Source organism: Triticum aestivum, chromosome 7A, assembly GCF_018294505.1.
Source record: "Triticum aestivum cultivar Chinese Spring chromosome 7A, IWGSC CS RefSeq v2.1, whole genome shotgun sequence".
Classification (NCBI taxonomy): Eukaryota; Viridiplantae; Streptophyta; class Magnoliopsida; order Poales; family Poaceae; genus Triticum; species Triticum aestivum.
In genome coordinates, this window is record NC_057812.1 from 61,161,193 (window position 1) to 61,177,086 (window position 15,894).

Consider the following 15,894-nt stretch of genomic DNA (forward strand, 5'->3'; position numbering starts at 1 on the left):
CAATTTCTTGGTTCATCCAACGTTTACGAATAGGATTTACATAAATTAGCACACGCATATCCGGGAAAACTAATTAAGATGTTTAATACTATCATGATTTGAAATAGCACACAAATATTAGAGTAAATAACGCTCAGACATCACATGGTATGGCAGAGAGGATGTCACGCTTGTCTGAAACACAATTTTTTTCTGTGCAAGGATTGCGTGAAACTCTTAAACTCAAATATCCCACCAGATGACTGGATCTGTCGAGGACAAGCAATCACAACACGAGAGTCATATTGGTTAATGAGTTTCACCGATATGGCTACATCGTCAGAGCATGATTACAAGCGCTCCTTCCATATACTAAATTAACATAGTACATTCGATGACAAGCTCACCGATGCCATCAAACAATATCTCTTCAAACATCCGTCATGGTCAATTCAGCCACCCTACCACGGCAGCCCTGCCCGTTCCTCTCATGATCCTTGGCTAGCCTTGTCCTTTACTTCTAGAGTTTGGGGATATGGGCTGCCTACGTTTTCATCCCCCCACCCTACCCACCCTAAGTGCATCTCCACATCAACAGAAAATCTATCAAAAGGTGATATCGACGGACGGAACCTATGAACGACGCGAGTTCGTTAGATGTGTGGGGGAGAGGGCTCATAGTACCCCCCCCCCCCCTTTCTTGTCTTGATCAAGCCTTTTTCTTTGCTTCGGTAGTTAATCACCTATAATCCAAGGGAGTCTGGTCCAACTTATGTCTGGTCTATATGGCTACCCAACAACCTCTTTATATAATAGACATGGGTTATAGGTGTTCGAACCAAACACCTAACTCACCGCTCATTACAAGTTCAACCATATCCTAACTCGTACCCATAATATTTGACACATACTTTAACACTCCACCTTGGCTAATATGTCCTGTCCATATTAATGCCACCATGCGTGAATCTCCATGTACCTTGGACTTGATCCACTAATCATGAGCTTCACTGCTACTTTCTTGACTTCACATGGCTTCACCTGCAACTGTAATCTCTCCTTTTTCACCATCACAGACAGTTAATGCTCCCACAAAAATTAAGTTCATCTCTTACTCTTGATTTGTGCTTCCAACTTTCTGGAGTAACCGCTCATCTCCATCGCACATAGATCATAAAGTCACCATATCTAACAACACCATTGTGTCATCATCATGGTAGCTTCTTTCTTGATCCATGTGAAAGTGAACAAATCACATATTGAATGCCACATATAAGAGTAGATGAACTCATCCTCCTCGCTCTGGTTGGATGCATGTTCAACTTGAAAGAATTTTTTGTTGTCTTTTGTCATACTGAGTCAAATTCGCAGTTATCTCATCTTTGTTGACAGACTTCTACATGCCCCACAGCTATATATAACACTCCATGAATTTGCCATTCAAACTTTTTCATGTGCACCGAACACCAGAAAAAAAAAATACGACCAGTGTCTTCGAAGCTTTTGACATTTTTTAGACTTTCCAACACTTTCTCAATTCTGCATGATCAACTCTCATCCATCTGACATATCAAACTGGATTTATATAGCCACCAGTTTAAACATGATACTCGCCATCACTGCTTCAGCACCATCTTCACACTTTATCAAAGCACATGCTGACCACCAGTGTCTTCGTCCATTGACATGACGTGCATGTTGCATGCCTCATTGTTGTCATCTCATTCATCATTTGTTGTCTTGGTCGATTCTGTTGGGTCGACTGATGTCGAATTTTATGCATTACTCGGACCATTTGGCTCTAGTACGAACAAGATGTCCTCATCTTTTCTGCTAAGAAGACTTTGACTCTGGATCCTTACATCGTAGCTCCTCCATCAGCTGCCAAGTGAAGCCTTCTATCAGGTTCCAACTTTACTCCATGGTATATGATCACTCCACCCTCGACTCCGTCGACTTCAAGCTCCCATAAGCTTCTTGCATCAATCCCACGCGCTATCGTCACATTGAAGCGCACAAGCCCTTGGAAATGCACCACATGTTTCCATGGCCAAAAGTCAGCCACCATTAGCATCACTCTCCTATGTTGTCGTTGCTGAAGTCGCCACAATTTTTATTTTGACCAACATTTTTGTCTATCCATATCCATCAGACTGTCCATGCTAGAATCTTGGATTTGATGGACCTAGAATCTTAGCTTTGGGGGTGCTGCAGTTTACATATACAATGTATAGGCAATATAACTTCATTCCAGCGCATTTTTTCCCATAAATTTCATGAAAACTACACACATATGTTGTAAGTTTATCTAAGTGTCTTCATAATTCTGAAAAAGTCCCAAAATAACACTAGTTGTTAGATAATTAGTGTTAAATATATAATATAAACTCTCTTGCAATTTTTGGGTGCCATGCACCATGGCATGCATGCACCCCCGCTGGATCGACCCCTGGTTCATTTGACTTATGTGTCTGACCAGTCGAGCTATCGGACTGCAATCATGCTTCACCTCGTGTCGTATAAACCTATTCTTCCAGTATGCATGTACCAAAGAGATGAAGCACTAAAAGCTAGCCAAACTCCAATATACCACACACACAAGTTCTGGACTCTGTCCTCTTTCTCTTTTTTTTAACCGCACACATTATATTAATCAACAAACAAAGTACAACGGCATACACATGTGGAAACAATCAGAACGAATGGGACATGACAAGTGTCCAGGAAATTTTGTGAAAAGAACCACAAATCAAAGAATATTATAAATAAGTCCCTTGGGCCCCTGCAACAACCAGTTTTGAAATCGTCGTTGATACGTCCATTTTGTATCATGTTTTGTACTGTTATTTTTATTGTTTTAAAGTTATTTTTCATTTTTTGATGCAATTCTAATGCATTTTTCTTTCTTAAATTAAAAATTCTATCACAAGAGAGAGATTGCCGACAGCTGGAATTCTGAGCCTGGAAAGAGCTACAACAGATATGGCTATTCTCCGGAGCTCACTAGTAGGAAACGGGCGATCAATCCTGGTTCCAGAGTTCCTTTAGTCCCGGTTTTGCAATCGGGACTAAACAATTGGGACTAATTCCCTCCACTTTTAGTCCCGGTCGTGTTACGAACCGGGACTAAAGGTGCTCCACGTGACCGCTGCGGGGTGCCGAGGCAGGAGGACCTTTAGTCCCGGTTCATGACACCAACCGGGACTAAAAGGCAGCCATGCGTCAGCACCTGCCAGGCGCTGGGGTTTTTGTTTTTTTAGGGAGGCGTTATGGATTTTGGAAGGTTTATAGGGGTTTCATTGTGTTTCCCCATTTTTAACTCGACTCTAGCTACTACATATAGCAATGAAGGATCCATTACACAACATCGTCATAAACATACAGAAGTGACCTCTTTTTCTCCGTACTTGGTCGAACAACAATTTTCGTATATCTATTCGGCGCTACTATATATAGTACACGATCATGCATATATACAATATAACATCTCTTACAATCCCTAACATCATCTACCAGAATCGCATTGCAATTCCCGATGGTATCCTTCGTCTGTAGGTATGACGTGCTCAACAAAGAATCCCGCGAATTTGTCTTGAATCCCTCGTATGCGATCATTTGGTAGGAGTTGATCCCGCTTCTCCAAATGACTTGAAAACTCACGGAGTTTTATTTTGAAATATATAAAAAAATCCTGGAAAAAATATATCATAGAGGACCATCCATGGGCCCACAAGCTCAGGGGGTGCGCCCTCCCCCTAGGGCGCACCTAGTGATCTTGTGGGGCCATGAAGATCCACCAATGTCCATCTTCCGCTATATGAAGCCATTTTCCCAACAAAAATAATCCGAAGAAGACTTTTGGGACGCCCGAATAATTAAGCGACAATAAAATTCTGATAATGATGCCACGTCACCTCCGTCACTGTTGCTAATCTATCGTTAGTTCAAAACCGATTCAAAGTTCAAATTCAAAATATGGCAAACAACAAAAGTGTTCAAACGTTAAAACCAAAATGTTCGGTTAGTGCCTAATATTACATAGGTAATTATAGTGAAGAGAACTCATTTTTAGAAAATGCCTAAATATTTTAAAATAATTTAAAATAGAAAAGAAAATAAATAAAAAGAAAAAGTGAAAACAAACAAATACAAAAAGAGAAAAGGGGAACCCTCCCCCCACACTGGGCTTCGGCCTACTAGGCCGGCCCAACCGGCCACTCCCCTCCATAACCCCCCCACTACCTGAAACCCTAGCCCACGCACCCACTCCTCCCCCACTCGCTCTCCCCCCACTTCCCCGATCTAGATCGGGATCGAGGCGACTACGCCCGTCCTCCCAGTGAACCGACACCGCCGCCGAACGCCGTCGTCGCCTCGTCCTGCCTGGACCTCGCCGGCCTGCTTCCTCTCCGACGTTGTTGTCTTCGACCTCCTCCTTAACCCCCGCTATCCGAACCCCTACACCACCCCATGAGACCCCCCCTTCCTCCTTTCCCCACGGTCACCGCCGCTCACGCGCACGCGCTCGCTTCGCCCGCGCCCTGGCTATGCCCGCTGCGACCCCGCCGTTCGCCTGCGCCTGCGCCCTCCCGGCTCCCCTGCGACCGCGCGCGCCCGCGCCCCACCTTACTGCAGCTGCCGCGCGCCGCTCCCCTAGCTCGCCCGCGTCGTGGCCTGGCGCTCACCATCGCGTCCTCTCCCGCTTGCACTGCCTACTGGTGCCGCTTCGCCCGCGCCCTCACCGCCCCGCCGCTTGCCACGCGCGCGCCCCGCGCCTACCGTGGCCTTCTTTCCCTCGTCGCGCTCCGCCCCTGGCCTCCTCCTGCTGCTGCTGCTGCTGCCTGGCGTCGCTGCTGACCGCGCCCGCCTCGTCCCGTAGTCGTCGTTGTCGGCCGCACCATCTCGCCTCCCCCTGCTGCTCGCTGTTGCCCCGCGCGCCGCCGCAGCTCGTCACCGCTGCTGCGGCTGCTACCACCCACCGTCACCCACTCGTCCCGCTCACCCTCGCGCTGCTCGCCCGTGGCATCCTCGCTGGCCGCCGTCCCAGCCCGCGTTTTCGCCCGACTGTGGCCGCACCACCGTGGCCACCGGCGCCCGCAGCGCCGAACCGGGTGCTCCCCCACTGACCAGTGCCTGTTCGGGCCACGCCCGTTAGCCCCGCGCCCGATAGGCCCCCTATGCCTATGACACGAGGGCCCCACGGCCCAAGAACGTTTAATAAAAAAGAATTTAAAATAATAATAAAAAATTAAAGAATTAATTAAACTAATCAATTAACTAAACTAATTAAACTTGTTTAGTTAGTCTTAGTCAATAACAGTGGGACCCACATGTCAGTTTGACTTAGTCAACTGACTATTCTGGATAATGAATTAAAATAATTAAATAAATGCTAAAAATGATTTAAATCTTTTAAAATCAATATAAAATAAACCGTATCTTGGATGGAAAAACTTTGTACGTGAAAGTTGCTCAGAAGGACGAGACGAATCTGGATACGCAACCCGTTCATCCGCCACACATCCCTAGAATAGCGAACACGCAACTTTTCCCCTCCGGTTCATTTGTCCGAAAACGCGAAACATCGGGGATATTTTCCTGGTTGTTTTTCCCCTTCACCGGTATCACCACCTACCGCGTTAGGGCGCACCTAGCACCGTTAATTGTCATGTCATGCATCGATATGCATCTGTTTGCATTGTATTCATTGTTTCTTCCCCCTCTTCTCTCTGGTAGACTACGAGACTGACGCCGCTGCTGGTGCCCTGGCTGACTACGTTGTTGACGACCCCTACTTGCCAGAGCAACCAGGCAAGCCCCCCCCCCCCTTGATCACCAGATATCGCCTATTTCTTATCTCTACTGCTTGCATTAGAGTAGTGTAGCATGTTACTGCTTCCGTTAATCCTATTCTGATGCATAGCCTGTCCTTGCTACTACTGTTGTTACCTTTACCTGCAATCCTAAATGCTTAGTATAGGTTGCTAGTATTTCATTTGTGGCCCTACATTCTTGTCCGTCTGTCATGCTATACTATCGGGCCATGATCACACGGGAGGTGATCAAGGGTATATATTTATACATAATATATGATGGTTGTGGTGACTAAAGTCGGGTTGGCTCGTAGAGTACCCGCAAGTGATTTACGAATTGGGTCTGAAAGGACGTTTGTCCTGACGGCCCTCTGAGTGAACCCTTGTGGCGGAGCGACAGGGTAGGTTGAGACCACCTAGGAGAGAGGTGGGCCTGGCCCTGGTCGGCGTCCGCGGTTAATTCAATTAGCATGCTTAACGAGATCTTGGTATTTGATTTAAGTCTGGCCATTGGCCTATACGCACTAACCAACTGCGTGGGAACAATTATGGGCACTCGACGTCGTGGTATCAGCCAAGCCTTCTTGATGTCAGTGACTGGGCGGCACGCGCTGGGTTGGACTGGAACGCCTGCTCTTGTATAAGGGAGGCTAGGTCTGCTCACCGGCCGCGTTCCCAACTTGCAGGTGTGCAATGGGCAATGGGCCCAGACCCATGCGCCATAGGATTTAGACCAGCATGCTGACCTCTCTGTTGTGCCTAGGTAGGGTTGCGACGTGTTGATCTTCCGAGGCCGGGCATGACCCAGGAAAGTGTGTCCGGGGATCGAGCGTGTTGAGAGATGTGGTGCACCCCTGCAGGGAAGTTTATCTATTCGAATAGTCGTGTCCATCGGTAAAAGGACAACCCGGGGTTGTACCTTGACCTTATGACAACTAGAACCGGATACTTAATAAAACACACCCTTCCAAGTTCCAGATACACCCCGGTGATCGCTCTCTAACAGGACGACGAGGGGAGGATCGCCGGGTAGGATTATGCTATGCGATGATACTTGGTGAACTTACCATCTACTCTCTTCTACATGCTGCAAGATGGAGGTTGCCAGAAGCATAGTCTTCGATAGGACTAGCTATCCCCCTCTTATTTCGGCATTCTGCAGTTCAGTCCACATATGCTACCCATTTTTCATTTGATATCAACGCATACATATGTAGTGTAGCTTCTTGCTTGCGAGTACTTTGGATGAGTACTCACGATTGCTTTGCTCCCCCTTTTCCCCCTTCTATACCCGATTGTTGCGACCAGACGATGGAGTCCAGGAGCCAGACGCCACCGTCGATGACGACTCCTACTACACTGGAGGTGCCTAGTACTACGTGTAGGCCGCTGACAACGACCAGGAGTAATTTAGGAGGATCCCAGGCAGGAGGCCTGCGCCTCTTTCGATATGTATCCCAGTTTGTGCTAGCCTTTTTAAGGCAAACTTGTTTACCTATGTCTGTACTCAGATATTGTTGTTTCTGCTGACTCGTCTATGATCGAGCTCTTGTATTCGAGCCCTCGAGGCCACTGACTTGTAATATGATTCTTGTATGACTTATTTTATTGGTAGAGTTGTGTTGTGATACCTTCCCATGAGTCCCTGATCTTGATCGTACACGTTTGCGTGTATGATTAGTATACGGTCAAATTGGGGACGTCACATGAAATCTGGACAGGAGCACTTTTGCTCTTTGGTGGAGCGATTCCGCCGGAAATACTTCCCTCCAGGAGAGGGAAATCGAAGCCATCATCATCACCAACTCTTCTCTCATCATGGGAGGACTCATCTCCATCAACATCTTTATCAGCATCATTTCATCACCCAACTCTAGTTCATCTTTTGTATCCAATCTTTGTCTCAAACCTCAGATTGGTACATGTAAGTTGTTAATAGTATTGATTACACCTTGTGACCACTAGTGTCGCCGAAATGCACACCATAGGAGGAGATAGAACACCAATACACCGAAATTCAGGCTAGTGTCATAGCCTCGAATCCGTTGTGAGCCAAAAACTGAACACGTAGAACAGACATTTGACGATATGGCGTGTCGGCCGAGACGTTTCCGACTCTGTCCGGGATCCCGATCTGACGCATACAGGTGTCATTCCCGGGGAAGAACACCAAACCGCCGTCATCAAGCCATCCTGCTCTCTCGCTTGGCACTTGTGCCAGTTCTATTTTTTTGAACCAACTCATCGTCTTTCCTCAGGTCTGCACATTTTAGATCCTGCCACATCACGCGCCTTGCTATCTAGCCGTGCCTGGCTGCCGAGCCACTAGGCTGCTACAGCCACCACTTGGGAAGGTATCACAGAGAGCGTGAACAAGGTGTGACTATGTATTGCTTTAGCTTAGCTCGCCTATAGGGAGCCGGAAGTGGGCCGGCCCAGTAGCCATGTTGGTTAGTCACTGAAAGTCATGCAAGTTCTTTTTACTTTTGTTTATATTTCAAAAATATTAAATACATATATATTACAAAAAGTAATTTAGTTATTTTTTAAAGTGTTCATCTCATGTTTAAGTGTAATAAAATGTTTGACTTTTATAAAATATTTGTACCATTCAAAATAAATTATATACATTTGAAAAAAAACACGTGTGTCAAAAAATTGTATGTGATCATTTTAGAAAACGTTCTACAATGTAAAACAAAATGTTCGTGTATTTCAAAAAACATTTGATTCATTCAAAGGAATGTACGTTAGATTTAAAAAAAGTTCACACATCTCAAAAAATATGATCGTGTCTTTTTTTTATAGAATTATAGTAAAATTCTTAGAGTTTTAGAAAGAAAACATATCATTCAAAATGTTTCAACGTGTATTTAAAAACTGTTTAACATGTATTCACAAAATTTCAAAACTTGATTTCGAAAGGATCTTAATCAGGGATTTCGATTATTCTAATAGGTGTATAAAAATGTATTAGATGTACAGGGAAAATATACAATGTGCATGAAAAAAAGTAGATATCAAAAATATATATGGAAAAAATGTTAATCTAGTATTTGAAAATTGTTAAGCATATTTAAAAAAAATTCAACATATATAAAATGTAAACTTTGTATGAAGAAAATTAGCATGTGTTGCAAAAAAGAAACAAAAAAAAAAGAAAACAAAGAAAACCGATAAAAATCATAGAACAAACAGAGAAAATAGAAGAAAATAAAACGAAAACCATAGTAAACTCGAAGAAAACCGATGCATAACAGTGAAAAACTTACAAAAGACCACCACACACAAAAAATCGTGTCGCATTTGGCGAGAAATAGATCTTACAGAATGAAGGCACTTTCTCGCCTACAACACTCTTTTGTGAACCGGCGCACTAAGATTATATTTCTTTTGACTTTTCCAGTGATAGTTTTTGTTATTTTCCATTTTTATTTGTATTTTAAAATTCTGATTTTTTTCTCAATTTTACGGTTTTTCCTAAACATTTAGCTTTCCAATTTTATTGTAAAACAATTATGAACATTTGTAAAAAAAAAATTCATGGATTCCAAAATTATTCACGAATTCAAATAATATTCAGGAATTCGAAAAAAAAGTTGTCGTGGATCTAAAAGCTGTTGATGAATTCAAAAAATGTTCATGGATTAAGAAAAGTTTAACGTGTTTGAAATAATATTCCAAACTTCTAAAAAATGTTCATGAAGTACAACATGTGAATTAACTTTGAAAAATCTTGAAGAATCTAAAACATGTTTTTTTACTAGCCATGTGTAGATGAATGATCTGCGAGAGGGTAATGGTGTTTATTAGTTGGGTTTGATCTCTTTGAGAGAGTATGTTTAGTGAAAGAAAGAATAAAAAATCATTGTTATATCAAAATCACTAAGGATAAAAAGTTAGTTATCTCGGTACCGAGCTAGAGATAAAGTGAATGTGTTTTCAACATTATGTCACTTTTTCAAGTCCGCGGACATTTGAGGGATCGAATTTGCCAAGTTTCGCTGTAGATGCTGCAACGGATAACCGGTCCATTGCTTTATTATGGCCAAATATTTGACACGCTCTACAAAAGGAATTTTGACGGCACACTTCGTGGGAATTTCAAAGGAAACCAGTTCATTTCCTTGCACGAACAAGAAGAAGCTAGCTGCTCCCGGCCAGCGCAAGGAAGTTGTCCGCGAACGCCTCCATCAAGGGCCGGCGAAGCGCCACGGACACCTGCACGGCGCCGGCCTCCCTCGCTCCGAGCAGCGTCACCAGCTCCGCCGCGAACATGGAGACGAGCTCCACGCGGCTCGGGGCGCCCCACCCGAAGTCCGTCTCGTACGCCATGAACCGGTGCGACGACGCGAAAATATAAAATAGCACAGCTGCACCCGGGCCCTCTCTATCTAGCCATCCATTCTGCGCATCGCGATTCGTGCAAACACATTTTTCTTTTTTGTTTCTCTCACATAAAACATATTTTGAAGTTCAAACCTTTGCAGCGTGGCAAAGCTTTCCATCTAGAATCTAGGATAAATCTTTCAGAATTTTTTATCAAACATAAATATACAAAAAATGATTTTTTGAGAGAAACAAAAAAGAGAAATTTTCATACGAAAAGTTAGTTGTGTTGCACAGATCTTAAAGCAATATTGGACAACCAGGATACAAGGGCCGGGATGCAGCTGTTCTAAAAATCCACGTCCTGCTACGACGCCACCGAGGTCAGCCGCTCCCTGGGGACGCCGCGGACGACATCCAGCACGCGGTCCATCCCCTCCAGCGGGTCCGGGCTCCGCTCCAGGTCCTCGCGGACGCGCTCCCGGATGGCCGCCGCCGCGCGCGCCACCCCGCCCTCGCCGCACAGCTCGCCCACGTTGGCCCGCGCGAAGCACGGTCCCTCGCCCGGCGGCGGACGCAGCCGGCGCCGGCAGTCCGCGGCGACCATGAAGTGGGCGTCGTCCGCGTGGTCCATGGACTTGGCGCGGACCAGGGACGCCCACACGACGGACGAGATGGCGACGTAGGTGCTCGCCGGCGGCTGGGCAGCTCGGCTTTGCGGAACGCACCGCTGCTTCAGGGATCGGATCTGGTCGGCGGTGAGCACGAAGGTCCTTCGGGTCTGCGGCGCCGTGTCCACCGTGGAGGATGTACTCGACGGCGACCTCAGCTGCGCCAGCCATTAAATTGTTCGTTCGTGCATGCGAATTGAATTGAATGAATTGGGACGGAGGAGGCAAACGAATCGTACGATTGTCGAGTGTGGTTTGGTTACCAACCAGAGGCAGCGCCGGCGCGAAGAAGCGCAAGAAAGTTCGGGACAGCTCCGCGGCGATGGGGTGCTGCAGGATCGGAGACCGGTCAAACGTGGGCGGCGGCACGAGCCTCCCTAGCGCGGCGGCGCCCTCCCGCGACGCCGTCGACCACGCGCGCATGAACTGCCACACCGCCTGACCGTCGGCGACCGCGTGCAGGATGGTTACCCCTACTGCCACGGCGCCGTGGACCGCCGCCGGCCTGGTGACCTGCACGGCGAGAACGCGAGCGGGCAGCTGCGTCACGTCCAGGTCCGGGACAAGCTGCGAGAACGCCTCGGTGTCGTGCTCCTCGTCGCGGGACAGGCGGCGCCATGTCGTCGGCGCTGCCCAAGTACTCGGCCTCGACGAACCTGACGCCGGAGGAGACCGCGGCCGGGGAGCAGTCGACGACGACGGCGCCGGAGGAGGGGCGGAAGGCCAGCTCGCCGGCCAGCGGGAAGAAGACGGCGAGGGTGTCGGCGAGAGAGGACCTGAGGGCGCCGACGACGGACGGGAACGGCGGGAGGCCGGGGCCGTCGAAGAAGAAGAGCCGCTGGATCGGTATCTTGGCGACCTGCGCGATGTCGAAGAAGGCGAGCTCGAGGTCGTCGGCGGCAGCGGCACGGGCAGGGTGGACATGGGTGACATTGACAACTCGCACGCGGGAGCTCATGGCGAAATAACAATCAACAGAAAGGTTGGCGATGGAGTGCAAGTGCGCTGCGGCCCCTACACCATTTGAATTAGTTTTGTTGGCCTGAATCTTCGGGCCATTGGTGGTTGGTGTGTGACCTCCACTCCACTCACTGACTACGAACGTCCTCCAGTATACGAATATCATGCTGCAGCAGTATGATCTGATGTGTCTTTTTGAAATAACAAATCACGTCCGTCAGCTATTCGTAACTAGGACTGGACGTCGAGCGAGCTTTTCGGCCCGACAAGAAAATAGGCCGAGCCGAGCTAGCAAATTTAGGCCCGTTCGACGACCGAGCCGAGCTGGTTTCCGCTCGGTCCAACTCGGTGGCTCGTTTTGCAGCCTAATTAATTTTTTTAGATAATTCTCAGCCCATTGCCTAGACATAGCAGCCTACAGGAGCAGCCCAAGCCCATTAAAAGCACCCCGACTCACGTGTGCGTCCCCCAGCGAGCGAATGCAGCCGCCGCTGCTTAGGGTTTGCGCCTTGCCGCCCCGCTGCCGTCCAGCCAGTGGCCACCACCCTACGTCGTGCTCCTCGCCGCGCATGAAGCTCTATGGCTCGCCGTCGACACCGACGGCGTACGTGCCTGTTCGCCGCTGCGCCGGGCGCCGCCGTTCGTCGTTGTCGTGATTCCTCGCCGGCAAAAGCAGGTATGGCCTCCAGTCCATGCCCTCCTCTCCCGACGATGACCCCAGCAGCCGGCCACGCGGAGGAGACTTTGCGAGCACACACACGTGCCCATACTTCACCGGCGTCGCCCGGCGGCGCGCACGCACACACCGGCCGCTCCCATGCATATTGAAGACTGAACATACACATCGGCACTCACTCACACGAGCCGCTCGGGCTGGACCGAGCAGGAGGCAAGACGAGCCGAGCCAATAAAAGTAGGCTCGTTCACCAACCGAGCCGAGCCGAGCCAGCTCGCTCATGGGCGAGCCAAAGCCTAGCTCGGATCAAACTCGGCTCGGCTCGTCTCGTGTCCAGCCCTATTCGTAACCGTAGTTAAATATTTGAAGATCATATGGATCCTATCACATGACGACTCAAAAATATCACATGTGACATACATGGCATTATTTTTTAGGTGTTAACTAAGTCTAAGTCAAGTGACATATTCTCCACAAGGAAAAAAGTCAAGTGACATAATATGTAAGAAAGAAAAAATTGCATAGATCTCCATGTAAGATCTTGCGAATATAGAATCGATTGAGAAGTCTCAATCGACTGAGACTTAGCAATCCCATTATCTTTTGCACATGCTAAGCACGTATGGTTACTGTATGAGTACATGACTGAGACTGAGACTTACCATGCCTCGACCACATAATCAAAAAATTTGACTAGTATTCATCACATCTCTGTTATTTAGGACCTGAATATCTGGGAAATGTCAGATTTGCAAGGTTCCCAGATAGAACGAATCGATTTCCGGGGAGGCCTGGGAAACAATCGAATCATTTGACTTTGTCTTTTCAATTTCTGGTATCCACAATTTTTATTTACTTTTGTGGAGCCTAGAAATTAACATATTTTTCTACTTAAAAAATGTAGATATATGAACATACATGTGTAAGATAATTGGATTTAGGATCACGTGGATTTAGGATCACGCGTAGGGAAAGTGATTTCTAATCTCAAGGGAGGAGAAGAAACTTGTGTTTGCATGGGAGTGAAGCAATCCAAAAACTGATCATAGTTATGAACAAAACTCTGTACGTCCAGCGACACCGATCAGGATTCTTGGGCTAATGAGACACCCAGGTTTGTTGACGACAGCTTGTTCAACTACGTTGCATATTTTTCGCAACAAATAAAAAACATTGCATGGGACTAAAAAAAGATCTGGTTGCTGTAAGAAAGACTTTCACGTTCGATGATATACATCCCATTAAGATCGTCTACTATAAGAGCTTGAAGTGTATGGCATCCAAGTAATTAAGAAATAGCCCTAGGATGTACTTGCTTCAGTGGTCAGGATTCAGGCGCTAGTGGCCAAGTTCGTTCATCTTCAGAGATTGAAAGTTTGTTCACCTTCAGAGATGAAAAGTTTGTTCATGTAGTACATTTTCACCCAGATAAAAGATCAAGTTGCACATCCGAATACATCCCATTAAGAATTTTAGACCATTCACAAGATCTGAAGCATACAACATCATACTAATTAAAAATTCACGACCAGATGGTACATACCATAGCACTAGGATAAGGATAACCAGAACCAGGCTGGTTGATCATCATACTACTAACTAATTACTTAAGTCACACAATAACAAATCACTAGGATAGAGATGGGCAACGCCCAGACTGGGTTGGTTGATCACAAAGCTTCAGCAGAGCAAGTTAGGCATACATATGAGAGTCTGCACACCCCTCTGTTCATAAAGCTTCAGTAGAGCAAACCCTGCTAGATTGATCACACAGGTTCAGCAGCGAAAAACCATGTCGGGCGCCACTGGCCGGCATCATGTGCCGGTGCTCCGTCTGAGACATCAACGGCGTGATCCTCTCATTTCGCATGTTGTATACACCACAGTCGCGAAACGGACTAGAAAAATACTTTGGATGGGGATAGTCACAAATGAAGTAGATGCAATCTTCTTCGGATCCGCTGCATGCTCTAGCAAGCATGGACTTGGAGCTATGCTGGCCAATAAACAGAGCATGGCCACCCAACTCTCTGATCCTTCTCCATCGGCAAGGGTTGGAGTGCAAGTCTGCCTCGAGGACAACAAACCCACCAGTCTGCATATTTTCAAACACATCATTCCTAGAGAGAGAGCCTACTCGATGAATAAATTGTCTAACCATCAACAGTCTACCACCACATTCAACTAGATATAGCCTGTATGTACACACTTCCTCTCTGGAAATGCATTCTGGTCCTCCACGACAATCACCGAAAGATTCAATTACGCATTTGATCTTTGGCTTACTACCAAGGTTGTTGCGGAACTTAAGGATGAAGAGCTTGCCAAAGACAGACACCGCATACAACTTTCCATCAAAGAACGCAACATCAAATAGGTGCTGCAATGGCTTCCTATTGCCCTGTACCAAGTAAGTGGCAATCGGTGGCTGGCTAATGCAAAGTGTACCATTGCCACCATCCTTGATCAATGCCGCAATGAGGGAATCAGGTGATATGTCCAGGGGCGAGGGTGTGACCAACTTGTACAAAAGTCGCTTAGGATCAGATTCATAGTGCGCCTCACGCTGCCAAACTGTGACCAGATCAGGAAGCTCGAACGTGGTCTTGGAGAAAGGGTTCATCAACGTGCATGTCTCATCACTGCTCATGAGGAATAACCAGTTGTCGATGGAGCCACCGCAACTAGCACCATCTGGTATAGGCATGCGGTGAACCTCACCTCCTGGGATGGTGAAGAAGTTGTTGCAGCAGACCATTAGAGCGCCATGGGTGACAGACTGCTCTCAGACGACCACGGTCAGCTAGCGAAGGGAGGCGCTTGAGGACAAGGCCCAGGAGTTCCGGCGGAAGATCTGACCAAGGTCCATACCGCGCAGCCTCCATCGTGCAAAGTCTACAAGAGAAGAAATAGGATTCATGGTTAAACAGAGTAAAAGCTGCAACTAGAGATGCTTACTGTACAATTATAAGACCAAAGGCCATCAGCTCAATTTTATGAAAAAGGCTGAAGTTCTAAGCATAATGAAAATACGAAGATGCGGTAGAAAACATCAATCCACCAGAGAGAAAGGAAGTAGTAAAACCAAATTCGCCATACCACCTAACCTGGCACTACATATGGATTCTTCTTGCAATTTGTAACAACAGCTGCAGAAAGTAGTAGACGCAACTAAGCTTAAACAGTACGGAGAGCATGTTTTTACAGAGAATCAGGTGCATCACTAATAAACTAGCAGGAAAGAAGGAACTTTTGTTTGCCGTCCTCTGGCTTGAGACACCAACAGGAGCAGAGTATGACGAGCTGTAAAAGAAATGTGTGCTTGCAACTGCCCAGCATCAGTGACCACACAGACCACTTCCATTTCTGTTTAGATGAAAAGGGCTGATGGAAAAGTACTGGACATTTGTTGTTTGTAATTGTATACCAGATCGAAATTAACCCCATTGCCATGCTCAGATGAACT

General features: G+C 46.8%; 1 pseudogene; it reads right to left on the bottom strand.

The window, feature by feature from the left end:
• Nucleotides 1-10,401: 10,401 nt before the first annotated feature.
• On the bottom strand, nucleotides 10,402-15,313 carry LOC123153589 (malonyl-CoA:anthocyanidin 5-O-glucoside-6''-O-malonyltransferase-like; annotated as a pseudogene).
• Nucleotides 15,314-15,894: the final 581 nt, after the last annotated feature.